Source organism: Salvelinus fontinalis, chromosome 12 (assembly GCF_029448725.1).
Source record: "Salvelinus fontinalis isolate EN_2023a chromosome 12, ASM2944872v1, whole genome shotgun sequence".
Classification (NCBI taxonomy): domain Eukaryota; kingdom Metazoa; phylum Chordata; class Actinopteri; order Salmoniformes; family Salmonidae; genus Salvelinus; species Salvelinus fontinalis.
In genome coordinates, this window is record NC_074676.1 from 53,340,253 (window position 1) to 53,355,804 (window position 15,552).

At 42.8% G+C, this 15,552-nt stretch overlaps 1 long non-coding RNA gene across 1 annotated transcript; it reads right to left on the reverse strand.

Annotated features, from left to right (window-relative positions):
* Positions 1 to 5,965: 5,965 nt before the first annotated feature.
* On the reverse strand, positions 5,966 to 15,319 carry LOC129867599 (uncharacterized). Its single transcript, XR_008761645.1, has 2 exons — positions 8,834 to 15,319; positions 5,966 to 8,596 (listed from the first exon to the last, which is right to left on the reverse strand). It is a non-coding gene; the product is annotated as an uncharacterized LOC129867599 (long non-coding RNA).
* Between the last annotated feature and the right edge of the window lie 233 nt (positions 15,320 to 15,552).

The following is a 15,552-nucleotide window of genomic DNA, read 5'->3' on the forward strand; positions in this document are numbered from 1 at the left end:
GATTCAATCTTAATCCTGTATTGACGCTTTGCTTGTTTGATTGTTCGTCTGATGGCATAACAGGATTACTTATAAGCGTCCGGATTAGTGTCCCGCTCCTTGAAATCGGCAGCTCTAGTCTTCAGCTCGATGTGGATGTTGCCTGTAATCCATGGCTTCTGGTTGGGATATGTACGTACGGCCTGAACCCCCTTTAATTTCATACTGACGTTGTAATTAGAACCTCTGCTACCCTGGAATTGAAAGATGGGTTTAGTGGTCTGTAATAATAGCAGCTGCCTCTCTTTCCATACCTTCATGACACTCACATAGATTGGCCAACGGGCCTTGTGATGGACCTGCATTCTGCTCAGTGGAAAGGGAAAAATGTTTCCGGATGCCCCTCCTCTCCAGTAATGCACTGATTCAGCTCTGAGGCTCACACTGGCATGGCTTCACTGTTGTGAAGCTTGAAGATTACTAACCCCCCCACACACACACACCTCTCTTTTACGTGAGAAAAAAATAATTTTTCGATTAATCACCTTAAATTCATGTAAAGGATTCTGTCTGGAATCTAAATTGTTCCCCAAAACATGTGTTGATGGAAATCAACAGTGTGGTGGAACCAGGGTGAGGATAATTTGTCTTGAATAAAGATGAGAAGGCTTTACAGCGTGGAGGAACTATCTCCAATAACAAACAGACTGTTTAAAAAAACAGGTCCACTAAAAATCTACAATACCTTTCATATGCTTTGAGTCAAAAAGGCAGAACATTTCTAGCTCTTTCACACTGCCTAGAACCCATTATGATACAATCAGACGGTTTATGTACCTCAAACACAATGTGAGTTGATCTTTTAGTAATGAGTCAGAAGATTTCATAACATGTACAATGAGGGAATTGTGACAATACTATCCATTATTGATAGGGAATCAAAGCATTGTGAAATATTAATGGCATGTCCTCATTTGTGTGCAAAAACTAATCAAATCACGGTGTGGGATTGTTGAAAGGGGTGATGGGAGGACAACGATTTCTGATTTATTGCTTTAGCTGACATGTATTTATATGTTGCATAGGTGACATTACTTGTACGTCAGAAAAGTGACATTACTTCATATCGCATAAATGACATACTGTATTACTTGTTACTTCTACACCAGGTGCATGGGGCTCCTAGCCATTTATTTTCTAAAAGATTTTGGTATTGCCTGGGAGTTCAGCCAAGAGCGTCATATGATGACAGAAATCAGAATATTGGTTTCACAGACACAACACCCTATTCAGAGAGAGAGAGCGGGAGATGGAGTTTGTTTTGGAAAGGAAAGACGTGTCCTGTTTGAAAACCTGCCTCTACCTGTTGTCATCATCCACACTTAGAGTCAAGGCTTAGGAGCACTCCAAATGGATGACAATGACTGTGTTGGAACATGTAGTATTGTTATTTTGATCAGGCCACCCACTCTGAGGTTTACTGGGAAAAATATGCACATTTAAATCTCTTACAGTCTGAGAGGAAATTACTCTACTGCACGGCCACTTTGATCACATTGCTGCTACCACTAGAATCACGTTTTCTATACCACTTTCTTTCCTAAAAGCATAAATTTACTCAATCATAGTTCCCCCGTCTCTGTCACTGCCTCTACCTACTGTCCTCCAGTGGGACAGAAATGTGAGAGAAATAGTGCACGGCTGATGCATGCTCATTCATTTGTTTACACAATGTAGTTATTGATAAAATCACAGCTGGAGGAAGATTTGAAACGTCAGTGAGGGGGTAAATGTTCCGTGCTTGCTGGAGGACACAGACTCAGTGATCTCTGAAGATGATGATGATGATGTTATGGAGGCAGCTTGTGTAATGTTATATTTTTGCATTGAGGACATGCCAAGAAGAGAGAGAGAGCAGGAAATATATAAAGGGAGAGAGAAAAGGTTGTCATAAAAAGGTCAATGAAACGGGAAAGGTAAACAGAATGTGAGAGCAGTGGAAAAAGAGAGCAGGCACGTTCACAGATCAAGGTCTAAGGGTGCCTGAAAACCTGCCCTTTTGCCATCCTATGAGAAAATTGACCTTTCAGATTGGTGGGCTTTTTTAATTATGGTCTTTTTAATTATCATTTTTTTTCTCACTTTTAGCACATTTTCTCTCTTGTTATTTAAATGAATTGCCTATCAAACTAGCTAATTTCTCATTTTGAGTCACTGAAAATTCCCCCGCTCCTCTCTGGGCCCAAACGAACGAGCACTGCACTCGTCCTGCAGGCAGAAGCTACCGGCGCCGAACGGCATTGTATTAGCTAGTGTGGCTCCCTTTTGAGCATGTGTCATCTCATGGTGAGGAAAAGTGAAGGTTTCAATTTTACTGTTTGTTAGTAGGCCTACGAGGCAGATGTCAGCAGCAGAACAAACTCCAATCACTAGTTTCAACAGCATAGCTAACTAGCTAGCTAACTAACTAGCTAGCTAACTAGCTGATTTACATAATCTACATTAGCTATGATTAGCTGATAGCCCACCCCTCTGTCTTCTCTTTGAGCAGGTTATAAGTGTGATTTAGCATAAAATAAAGGCCCATGCAAAAAAATATATTGTAACGACCCGGTATTGTGTTCTGTGTTTGTGGGTGTGTTATGGTTCTCATGGCTACTAGCAGGGGTTAAATATGTCAGGACAGATGGAAAGGTTGGGGGGGTATGATGGGTAATCCCGCGGGGTTTGGAAATGCATAAATAGGGATTACTGTTTCATCTCTCTCTCTTCTGTTCGGGCCTTGATCTGTTCCTATGAGAGTGACCCTTAACTCGACATGGTGTAATTGTGTACGTTCGGCAGTTAGCGGCGTGGGCTGTGGCCTGAACAATAGCCCAGTTTAGGAATAAACCTGTGTTCTGACCTGCACACCTAGAGTCCGTCTCTTTTCTCTTTATGACCCAGACGGGTCATTACAATATGTTGAAATGTTTCTAGAGGAGCATTGGATAATTAGCTACGAGTGTGGGACATCAACAAACAATAGACATCAACAAAGACGGATGGCTGTTAAAATAGACTAAATACTTTAAGAGATTAAAAAAACAGCGACAAAATAGGTGAAAAACTGTTGGTCGCTAAATCCAGTGAAAAGAAATGGCCATCTGTAGCTCGAGCAGTAGGCTGTAAATTCCCTCAATCAATATAAACTCATGATAACGATTTAGTTTCTGCTCACTACAGTGTTGTCTGGTCAGAACATGATGTTGATGCTGAACACTTGATCACTACCACATGCACACACAGACAAGCTGATTCCATTCACATTCTTTCACCGCCATGCTTCACTGTAGGGATGGTGCCAGGTTTCCTCCAGATGTGACGCTTGGCATTCAGGCCAAAGAGTTCTATCTTAGTTTCATCAGACCAGAAAATCTTGTTTTTCATGGTGTGAGAGTCTTTAGCTGCCTTTTGGCAAATGCCAAGTGGGCTTTCATGTGCCTTTCACCGAAGAGTGGATTCCGTCTGGTGACTCTACCATAAATGCCTAATTGGTGGTGCTGTAGAGATGATTGTCCTTCTGGAAGGTTCCCCCATCTCCACAGAGGAACTCTGAAGCTCTGTCAGAGTGACCATTAGGTTCTTGGTCACCTCCCTAATCAAGACCCTTCTCCCCCAATTGCTCAGTTTGGCCAGGTTACCAGATCTAGGAAGAGTCTTGGTAGTTCCAAACTTCATCCATTTAAGAATGATGGTTTTTGGTACTCTTCCCCAGTTCTGTGCCACGGCACAAACCTGTCTTGGAGCTCTACGAACAAGTCCTTCGACCTCATGGCTTTGATTTTGCTCTGATATATACTGTCAACTGTGGAACCTTAAATAGACAGGTGTGTGCCTTTCCAAATCATGTCCAATCAACAGGTGGACTCCAGTCAATTTGTAGAAACATATCAAGGATGATCAATGGAAACAGGATGCACCTGAGCTCAGTTTAGAGTCTCATAGCAAAGGGTCTGAATACTTATGTAAATATGAGAGAGAATAAAGTAGACGGCACGGGTCAAGATTTTGATTTATGGCCCTATGTCCGGATGACGCATACATAACCAAATATGGGCATCCGGCAAGGACATCCTGTTCCTGTTGTCACGTGTTAGAGGGTGTGTTATTTTATATCTATATTGCATCTATTCCTTTGAAGTTGTCATGATGATTGATGTGTAGGGCCTGGTTGAACTTGGGGGGTGTGTTTGAACATTTCAAAGAGGGTGACCCCACACCCACCCTATTTTATTGCCCTTAGGGTTTTTGTCTATGAAGTAGGAATGTCCGGGGGTGTTGTATTTGCAGCAGACACATTATAAATAAAGCCCAGAACAAGACATGCGGCCCCAGAACACTAAACAAGATTTTAGAAATAAACATGGATTTTGTGATCAGTGGTAAAGCAGTGATGACTAACAACGGAAGCAGGACCGCGGCTGAAACATAGAGAAAGGGCGAAGTTTAAAGCCACAATATACGATGCGCCAAAAATGCGGTTTCTAAGTGTGTATAGAACCCAAATACTGCCCGCAACTGCACTGAAAGATCTAGTGATGATGTCTAATGGACAGCAATGGGGGTATCAGTTTGATTACCTGACCTGTAGAGTGAAGCTCTATATGGTAGCCGAAGGAGATGAATATACAGACCAGACGTTAGGAGTGGACTACGGGCTTGAAGACTGGCCGGTTTTTCGCAAGGTTGTGTGTCCCGAACTGAGAGTTATCACAAAGGGGTATAGCTTGTTCACAGGCTACGAGACCCGTTGGGAAGGTACCTCTGACTCCTCAGGAAGAGTATTTCACAGGGTGAAAATACAAAGAAAGAATGGACTTCCATGTGGCTGCTTGGAGTTCTATATCAGCAACGAGGAAACTCGCAACCAAAACATTAGTGATGGTGGCCTGACTTGGGATTTTAGGTTTCGCATGCTTATTCCTTTTAAAAGTTGGGATCTAATGGGATTGAACATATTAGTTATTGGACACTCTTTTTGTACAGAGCCAACAGCGGCAGAGCATTGTTAAGCTAAGGAAGTGCATAATATATACGAATCCTGAGGATTATGATTCAAAGGATCCCCAAGAAGGTAGATCCTCTGAAGGGTCAGCCCCCGAAGAAAACTAAGTACGTGGCTGCGTTAACCACACCCTGATACCCAAAGGACTGTTTCAACAATAAAAGGAGTAAAGCCTCCAGTTCTTAATTTCAGCATATACCATGGATATTCATACATACCAGGACTCCGATACGTCATGGGGGCCAGACCCTAAGGACTCTATGCTTCGCAACCCACCGTTCAACTACCCCCAGGCAAGACCCACGACACCCCCTACATGTACACAGCCTGAGGATGTGTTTGATGGGGTGGTCAGTACTATTTTTGTGGACAACATCAAGGCCTCTGTAGCCACACTTTTAGACGTGGTGATTGGACAGTATATAAGAGAAAAATGCATCGGTTGTGAGATCAATCACCCCAGCCAGCGCCGTCATCCGGGTTTATACGAGCCCCCAAGATACTACTTCTTCAACCATTTTGAGGAACTGGTGAAAAAACTGTGGTCCTGCAGGTTTATACCTTCGCTGGTCAGAGCCCTGGAGTCTATGGGTCTTGTGCCGTCTATTCCCAGAGTTTACGGGGTAACCGAGGCTTTCCTACATGAACTGAAAGAGGCAATCTACATCCACGAGAAACTCAAAGAAATCCGACACACCCTGGTGGACGACAACAAATACAGGGAAGCTGTGGTGGCCGATGTGATGACTTTCTGGCTCAATAAACCCCAAGAGACCGAGTGACAATACCTATTTGTTATTTAGATGTAAAGCAATGGTTAACTATATGCATACGATGTTATAGAGAATAAATAAAAAATATATTTTGAGAGAACTTATGTTGGTGATAATTCGTTTTACTTGAGACAGGAGACCAAGTGGAGACATAGGACGAGGTGGATAATTTTATAATAAGGCAGGTTTATTCAAGTGTAAAAATATTATGCAAAGCGTGCAGCACGGCTCTTTTCTATCCGATCCGTATGGGGTCATTTGGAAAAGAGGGAGTTTCCACAGTCATACAGTTTTATATATAGACAACAAGCAAAGTAGGTTGATCTGCGAGTCTGGCCTTCCGATTGGTCGGTCTGGGTCTTGGGTAGTCCTGATCAGGCCTGGTGTCCACGTTCCATTGGTTCCTGAGAGTTCTTTGTCCTGAGGTCCAACCATGGGTTGGGTGTGTCTGTGTGATTGTCATGGGGGAGGGGAATTGTGGGTGCCGTGTATATGTCCTATGTGTCCAGCATATGTCCAAGAGAAAGAGGGGGTGTGTATGTTGTGTCAACTTATAGGTAATGTTGAGAAGTTGTTAGAACAAGTTACCAATATCTAATACAATTTCTTACAAATCCCCCTCTTCACGTCTCACAAGAGACGTGACATAAAAGTATATAAAAGACAAAACTAATGGATAAAATTTGTCAGAAGACAAATTTTTAATTCCCTCTCTTCACGTCTCACAAGAGACGTGACATAAAAGTATAAAAAGACAAAGCTATGGGATAAAATTTGTCAGAAGACAAATTTTTGATTCCCTCTCTTCACGTCTCACAAGAGACGTGACATAAAAGTATAAAAAGACAAAGCTATGGGATAAAATTTGTCAGAAGACAAATTTTTGATTCCCTCTCTTCACGTCTCACAAGAGACGTGACATAAAAGTATCTTAGTCCTCAAATAGATACAGGTCCAGCTTCCCCATCCTCAAGCAGTGGGAACATTTGGGCCCTTTCCTGATTAGGGTCTATGGCTGCAGTTATAACACGGCTAGCAAGCGTGCGCGCACATGGAATGCAACAGCATCCACAAAGTACAAGAATGGCCGCAAAAACAGAAATTGATACTAGGACGGAGGAAGCCAGCGTCTTATATTTACCAAAAGCATCCATCCATGAGTCCCACATAGTAGTGTCCATTCCAGAATGCTGTTTCATCTTACCATTAAGGGTACGAAGTCCCTCCAATGCTACAGTCAGACTCCCATCCGTAGCTGTGTTATTGGGAATGAAAGTACAACACTGTTCACCAAACATTGCACAGACCCCCCCCCCCCCGTTCAGCCAATAACATATCAACCGCGATTCTATTTTGAAATGCCATCAGGGACGTAGCTGCCAATTGTCCATGGACCGCCTCGAAGCCTTGTTGAGTCCAATTGCCCAGTTTCTGGACATTAAAATGAATGTAGTTAATTCTGTCCACATTTTATTAACTGTACACCACCAACAAAATGATGATTCAAAACCTGCGGCCACTTGGTCAACCAGTTTATACTTATCTGGTACCCCCCTGGGGACACCAATTCCATCAATGTAAGTTGAGTCGTAAATGAGCAAGGACCAAAAAGGAGACCACTCCAATAACTACCCCTGGAGTGGCCAACCACACATTAGTAAACCAAAAAACGAGAATATGTTAAACCCTCCGGTCCATCCCTCTATACAACCTGTACCAGGTGGGCTCGTCGCCACCCGGGAACTTCAAACCTTCACAACAGGGAGGACAAACATCACTTTTTATTCATTCAACAACATCATCTACAGCAAACCAAGGGTCCTCCTCTGTCAGCCCACTCTCCTGCGGAAGCTCGTTTTCGTATCAGCCTCTCCAACTGGAGCATCAACCAGAGGCCCCTTACACATCTGTAACAAACTTCTTCAAACAAGGTATGATACAGGCAACACAGAAATGAAAAACCACAACTAGTGTCAGAAATCCAGTAATCGTCCTTGCAGTGTACTTACCAAAACAACCACCCAGCCAGGGGAACAGTCCACTCTCCTCCACACCTGCAAGACCCTTCATCTCCACTGATAACCTTGCCAACCCACTCAGAGCTTTTGAAATGCTCCCATCCGGACTAGTATTGTTAGGAACAAACGTGCAACACTGTTACACCTCCCTTGTTGGCCAGACTTATGTCCAGTGTTAGTCTATTGTGTCTACTGGTTTGTGAGGTAGCATCCAATTGTTCAGCCATCCCTGTAAGTCCTGTGTGGGTGTGTTTGACAAATCATTATTAATTATAGTAGATATAATTGATCCAGACCTTTTGTTTTAGCATCAACAATAGCTGGGCCAATGATGGGCATCAGATACCACAGGCCATCATTCCTGGTTAATGTCTGGAATTCGTGGGGGACCCCTATTGGGACCCCCAACAGGTTGGTGTGCATGTTATCTGTACCCTCGGACCAAGGAGCGTCACGTTTCTGCCGTCTCCTGGTTTGGTCCCAAGCCTCTGTGTCCTGTGTAGCTCCCAGAAGTTGATTAGCTATAATAATAGGCAATGGTGGTAGCAGACTGGCCAAAACACATGAGCAACGACAATTTCCTTTCAAAAATGGGGTCAACCGCCTGGCAGGTCCACACATCCACCATACATCAGCAACACCTCTAGTTAATAGTGGTATTAGTTATGCAGGTAGTAGCAGGGAGCCTTCCATAGTCTATACCTCTACCTGTACCAGTGTTACAGCTGTTATGTCCCCCATATGCCTTAACTCCCCACGGTCCTTCTGGGGAGGGACTTCTGGGAACACAAGACTCAGAGTTTTACACAGGGTTAAATTTGGATGCACATCCAACCTTCCCCATTACTTAGGACAAATGGGTGAGCAGCCAGAATAGGTCTGGCATGTCCACATACGACACAGTCCTTTCTATTAAGTGTTTTGTAGGCCAAACACATATTCTCCCTTTCCTCATAAACAGTTTCAGTCCCCAAATGTTCACTATCTGAGATGTCTTTTATATTTATTATCTGTACCAGATTGGAGAGCTTAGGTGATGGCGTGGGACTTGGTCTTGGAGTGGTGGAGGAGGCCGGCTGAACCCTGGTCCGTTGGAACTGGTGGTGGTTCTGGCAGCACTGCGATGGTAACCTCCCCATCGTATCCTGATCAGACAGCTCAGGACTACAAGCAGTCCTGTAAAACCCCACCCTCTCCCAGAGAACACATCATCAACCAGAGATCAAGCAACACTTTCACTTCTATGAACGAACACAGTGAGGAAAGGTCGGGGTCAGGGAATTCTTCATTAAGGAGTTGACCCCTGAGCTTTATTAGCAACAGTTCTTCTCCTTAACTCTGTGATCATTCGGCAGTGTCAGTGTGTCTCACCCTCCAAGTGCGATATGCCCCCAGGTCGAGTGATTCACCTTCTCCCTTAATTCACCTGCAATGTATAAACTCTTGGACATACAGGTCTGGTTAGCAAACAGTTCCTCATTTGTTCTTTCTGATTATATATTTAACTTCTATGCCTAATTTTTTAGCTATAAATGTTTAATTTTAAATAAGTTTATTATCCAATAGGCCCCATCCTTTCCTAGTCCACAATGTACCCTCCTTCGTTTGATACCTGGCTCTGGCCAGGTATCAACCTTACCTACTCTAAATAATAACTTAGTACATCATATTCTAGGAACGTCCCTTTTATTCCCCGCATATCCAATTCTCCCTTGGGCGTACATTCATATCTATTCTTTTCCAATTCTCTGTCAAGTGACTTATCTACTTTGAAATGTATCTGTGCTGCTTATATATGTTAACCCCTTTCTCCTATCTTATTTCACAGCCTACCATGCTCATTTCCTGGTCCACCCTCCCCACTCTGCTCTCAAACCTTCAAGGTCTGAACAGTGCGGGGTAGACCCATCTGTCTGCCTTTTTGTAATAATAGTCAATAACAACTGTGTGCTCCTTCACAATATTAACTAAGTGTCTCACTGTTTTGACTTTATCTGCATGGATTTAAAAATAACCACAGGTCTTATAGTGTCAACCTTTAAAGTCCTAACATAACCTTAATTAACCTATCTCTATCTTCTAATGGCCAATACAAATGCTTACCTTATGGTCAAGAGTTATAAACTCTTATAATCAATTTACCTCAAAACTAGTATCCCAAATGACACAATCTCATTATTCTCACCACATTTCCCCGCGAGTGATCAAGTCGCCGGAAAATGCAATGGAAACAGAAAACAGGTCAAAATGTTACACCTACATTCGTGTTCCATATCCAAACATACCAAAAGAACCCTTTATCTTCTCAAAGTCCCTTGCCTAAATAAAACTCAGAAAGTAAAACTCCTATTCCCATATGAGTGTATTCTTTTAAGATATCTTATCTCTTGGTACACGGAAACCCTTAACCTTAATGTTTACTCCAAAAAACAAAATTATGTCACCAGCATTCAACCAGTCGGCTGGGAGACCATTTGGGTGCTGCAATACTGCCATCTTCTGTCCATTCTCTGCATAGCTCTCCACCCACTCTCATTCAACCTTCTCAATTTGAGCCATATTAGTTTCTTATTTTAACTATTGTTTTCTAAATTTTTGATTTTTTTAAATTTTTTAATCTATTATTACCTAGTTAGACTAGAGTGTCCGTGACATACATCCATGGGGATCCGGTTATAGTTATTCTATTAACCATGTGAAAGTGCCCAGGGACACCCCAAATGTCAAATAAGGGGCCAGATATCCCTAGCCTTGCCCAGGGAGGGAGAAATATCCCTCTAACTGGGCGAGGTTCCTTTATCAGGGGAGGCGGAGTTTGATTCCGCATCACCTGAGTCAGAAATGTCTTAATTTGGAATCGAATTTAAGCTGTTTAAATCAGCTCTGACTTCTGTCAGTGTTCTAGAAGGGATTTGGGCTGGAGTGCAATGTGTGAAGTGGTGCCAAGGTGCGCCTGATTTACCTTTGACCTGGACTGAGTGTGAAGTAACCTCCCCCACTTCGTACAGTCCAGTCCACCTGGGTTCTAGCCACTTTCTCTTGTGGACATTAACCCCACCCAGTCACCAATTTTTTACCTTCCGTGTGCCAGATCTCCCTTCTGCTTCCCCGTTGGACCTTGTGAATCTGTGTGGAGAGAGCTGCAGAAAGTTCCGTCAATTATCAAACATTACAATTTGTTGTACATCAAGGGCGGGCATATGACCTCCCTTCCTTGGTGAACCCAGCATGACTCCTCCAGCCATTGTCTCATGAGGAGAGAGATGGGTGCCTGCACCTGGAGAGGCTATCATGGCCAGCAACGCCAGGGGCAGGACTTTAACCCAAATCAACTTCAAACCTGCACATACATTTGATTGGCGCGTTCCACGAGACTTATGAGATTGTGGCCTGTACACTAACCCCATCATTAAACAACATCTATTAATCAGTTGACATTTACACATCCGACCCTATTGGTACATGGAGCGTTTGTCATTAAACAATACACATGAGTTCGGTTTGCAGCCACCTAATGACCTATTTTGCATCCTCCCCTGCTGTTGGTATTGCCTCAACCCATTTAGAGAACCTGTCTACCATAACTAACAGGTACCTTTTTCCATTTGTCACATTGTCTTTCCCCATATGTGTGTGTGTTGGTGAGTGGTTCGTTCCCCAGGTCAGGTCTCCGTTTCAGTTCCTGTGCAGCTCTTTCTGCACAGGAGTGGGGTAGACCTTCAGCATTGAGTGCGTCTGCCATGTTTTTGTCAGTGTTGACAAATGTGATGTGTGATTGTGTGCATTTATTCTGGATTTCCGTTTTCCTTTCAGCGCTGAACGTGAATTCTTTGCTCATCAGATATGCTGCAACCCCATGGTGTGTGTGGATTTCCAATGGATGGCACATTATCATGTGGGCTGTTTTTCCAATAGCTTTTGCCACTGCAGCCACATACCTGGAGCATGTGGTTTGTCCTGCTTCAATGTGGTCCAGTTTGGAGGAGTGATACCTCAACACTCTTCTCTCCCCCTCTTGGTTCTGGAAAAGGATGGATGATGTAAATCCTTCTTTTTCAGAAACATCCAGATGGAACTTGTTTTTTTTTTGTTTTTTTTTTGTCAGGTGCTGTCAGTTAGAGATCTGTTTTCAAGATTTGCAAAAGCCTTTGATGCTTCAGTATTCCAGGTCAATGATGAGTGTAGGTTAGTGGTGAGCAGCTTCAGGGCCATGGGGCATATTCGTCAGCCATGCCCTGAAAAGGGGGAGGTGATTGCTGATTCGGGTCTGGATTGGGGTGATTGTATGCGGGTGGAAGGGCCGCACGTGGTCGATACATCATTGGCCTGACTTCCCCTTGGTCTAGGGGCGTATCCTCGTCCCCTTTTGGCCAGAAACTGGCTTTGGGCCGGGGTTATTGGGTGCGGACACTGTCGCACCATATGCCCAGCTTGTTTACAATTATAACAGCTTCCATAAGATCCAGAGTACCTCTGGGGCTGTCCCCATGTGGGTGAATAGTTTGATTGTGGTACTGGGTAGTAGGGTTGTAGTGGTGGTTCCGACGAAGGGTATGGCTGAAGCGGGTAGGCATACGGCAGTTGGAATGGCTGCTCCTGGGGTGGGTGTATAGGTGGTCCCTGCTGGGTGAAGATGGGTAGTTGTTGTTGCTGTATCATTCGGGAAACAGTTTTTTTTTTAATGATTTGTGAGATTTCTTGTTGGTCTTCAGCCACCATCTGTTTCTTGGGTTTCTCTCCTTTCTGGGCCTCTTTCAATTGTAGTTTCAAAAGTTGTACCTGTAGGGACTGGATTTGTGTTTCAGCCCCTCCCTTACCCTTATTGTATTGGGTAATGTGGTGATGCACATGGGAGTTGAACTGAGCCTGGGGAATTGCCATTAACCCCACAGTGCCCCTGAGATGGGTTGGGGCCGATGGGGCTGCTGTGGTGGTAGGTGGGCCATCATTATTATTGGGCCTGCCCTCTTTGGTGTCAGTTGGTGCTCCAGTGACCACTCCCATCGTATCAGGTTTCCGGTAAGGGAGAGCTTTCCTAATTTCCTCAATTGCCCATAAACCTATTCTCATCTCAGCCTGTGCCTTTTCCCTTTGCTTTGTCCCTTCTTTTTAAATAAGTGACTCTTATTCTTATCAACTTCACATTCTATCCCTTGCTTCACTGCTTCCTCCAATTCTTTCTCCATAATGAGGAGTTGCCCTTTTGATGGGGCGACTCCACTAAGAAAACCTGTTTGAGTCCATCTTAGCCTCACTTCCTCCCAAATCTTTTTAACGGGTTTGTAGTGTAATTTCCCGCCTGCTCTATCTTTCATTCTCTGATCTAAATATTCGTTGAATTTGTGTTTGGGGACGATAGTCGTGGTCATTTTGTCGTTAAGCTATGTCTGGGTCTATTATTATCTTTGTATACTTTAGCCCGTTACTGATCGAAACCAGCGATGTATTTTTCTTCCCCTCTCTACCCCCAGTCTCGTGTCCGACTCGCGTGGACAAAGGATTTTATTGCCGTGTATTTGATGAATTATTTTCGTTTTCCAACAATATTTCAGCTATCTCTTTTGAAACAATATACGAATGTATTCATGCGCTCCTGTTATAATTGGAATGACAGTTTTGGGTATTTATAATAAAAAAAATATTATTGCTTTTCGCTAAATTAATTAATTAAATACTTTGGCAAAATATTTCAGAAGTTTCCTTTGGGGACAATATACTAATGAATTCAGGCGCTCCTGATATAATTGGAATGGCAATTATAAGACCTTTAACTCGAGAGATATTATTTATTTTAACTTTCCCGGTTAATTTAAACTTTTTCCGATTAATTAAATACTTTGCCAAAACATTTCAGAAATTTTCCTTTGGGGACAATATACTAGTAATTCACGCGCTTCTCTAATAATTTTCAAATGAATTCTACCCCTTAAGGATTTGCCAACAGTATAAGAGGGGAAAACCAGGTCAACTCATCAACCGTAAATGGCTGCTTCACCGTGGCACACAGATTCTGACTCGGCGGTCACCACTAACGGAGCCTGAACTTAGCTTATAGCTAATTAGTAGCAATAGATCTCGTGGAACGCTCAATCACACACATTAATTTGGAGAGTTTCAGGTTTAATACCCTTGCTCCTATTTCAAGCTTAGTTTTATCACCGATGCTCCTAGTTGAAAAATGTTTCAACTAGTCCCAGATTACTAATGCGACTTGAACAGCATTAATTTGGAGAGTTTCAGGTTTAATACCCTTGCTCCTATTTCAAGCTTAGATTTATCACTGGTGCTCCTAGTTGAAAATGTTTCAACTAGTCCCAGATTACTAATGCGACTTGAATCCCAATACGCCAAGCTTAGGTTTCTCACTGATGCTCCTAGAGGGATGCCATTTCCACTAGTCCCAGATTACTAATACGACTTGAACAGATACATTTGAGTTTCAAGTTTAATACCATTACTCCTATTTCAAGCTTAGGTTTATCACTGATGCTCCTAGTTGAAAAATGTTTCAACTAGTCCCAGATTACTAATACGACTTGAACAGATCACATTACATTTCAAATACATTTGAGTTTCAAGTTTAATACCATTACTCCTATTTCAAGCTTAGGTTTATCACTGATGCTCCTAGTTGAAAAATGTTTCAACTAGTCCCAGATTACTAATGCGACTTGATTTTATACTTCGCAAATATCTTTACACATTGCCTTAGATTCTAAACAATTCCACATAAATTTAGCAACAATTCACTCACCTCAGTACTTCTGATCATTGAATTTAGATATTGGCTATAATACAATATGCAGATTTTGATTAAACCGGCTCTGCTTACCTTAATATTTTCGAGCTCTTTGATCAGTTTCCTGGGTGAGTTGAATCGCCGACGTCTCCCTCGAGCGGGTCACCTCTCCTTCTTGAATCTTTCTCCCTCTCGTCTCCTGTCCGATGAATTTTCTATTGGGCCTAATTCAAATATGTTTTGACCATCCTCTGCTTACCATGTTGGTGATAATTCGTTTTACTTGAGACAGGAGACCAAGTGGAGACATAGGACGAGGTGGATAATTTTATAATAAGGCAGGTTTATTCAAGTGTAAAAATATTATGCAAAGCGTGCAGCACGGCTCTTTTCTATCCGATCCGTATGGGGTCATTTGGAAAAGAGGGAGTTTCCACAGTCATACAGTTTTATATATAGACAACAAGCAAAGTAGGTTGATCTGCGAGTCTGGCCTTCCGATTGGTCGGTCTGGGTCTTGGGTAGTCCTGATCAGGCCTGGTGTCCACGTTCCATTGGTTCCTGAGAGTTCTTTGTCCTGAGGTCCAACCATGGGTTGGGTGTGTCTGTGTGATTGTCATGGGGGAGGGGAATTGTGGGTGCCGTGTATATGTCCTATGTGTCCAGCATATGTCCAAGAGAAAGAGGGGGTGTGTATGTTGTGTCAACTTATAGGTAATGTTGAGAAGTTGTTAGAACAAGTTACCAATATCTAATACAATTTCTTACACTTACAAATGTTTTGCATCAAATGATTGAAAATAAAGTGAACAATGTATCGTTCTACACAACACGCAATGCCTGGGCTAATGTAGAGCGTGTGCTAAAAATGGAGCAAATCATGAATCATGTACGACATACGGGCGAGAGTCTACAATGGACACAAATGGTATCCCATCTTGTGGATGATTCTTAATAACTAGAAACATTTTTGTCTAAGATTTTACTGTATTTGTT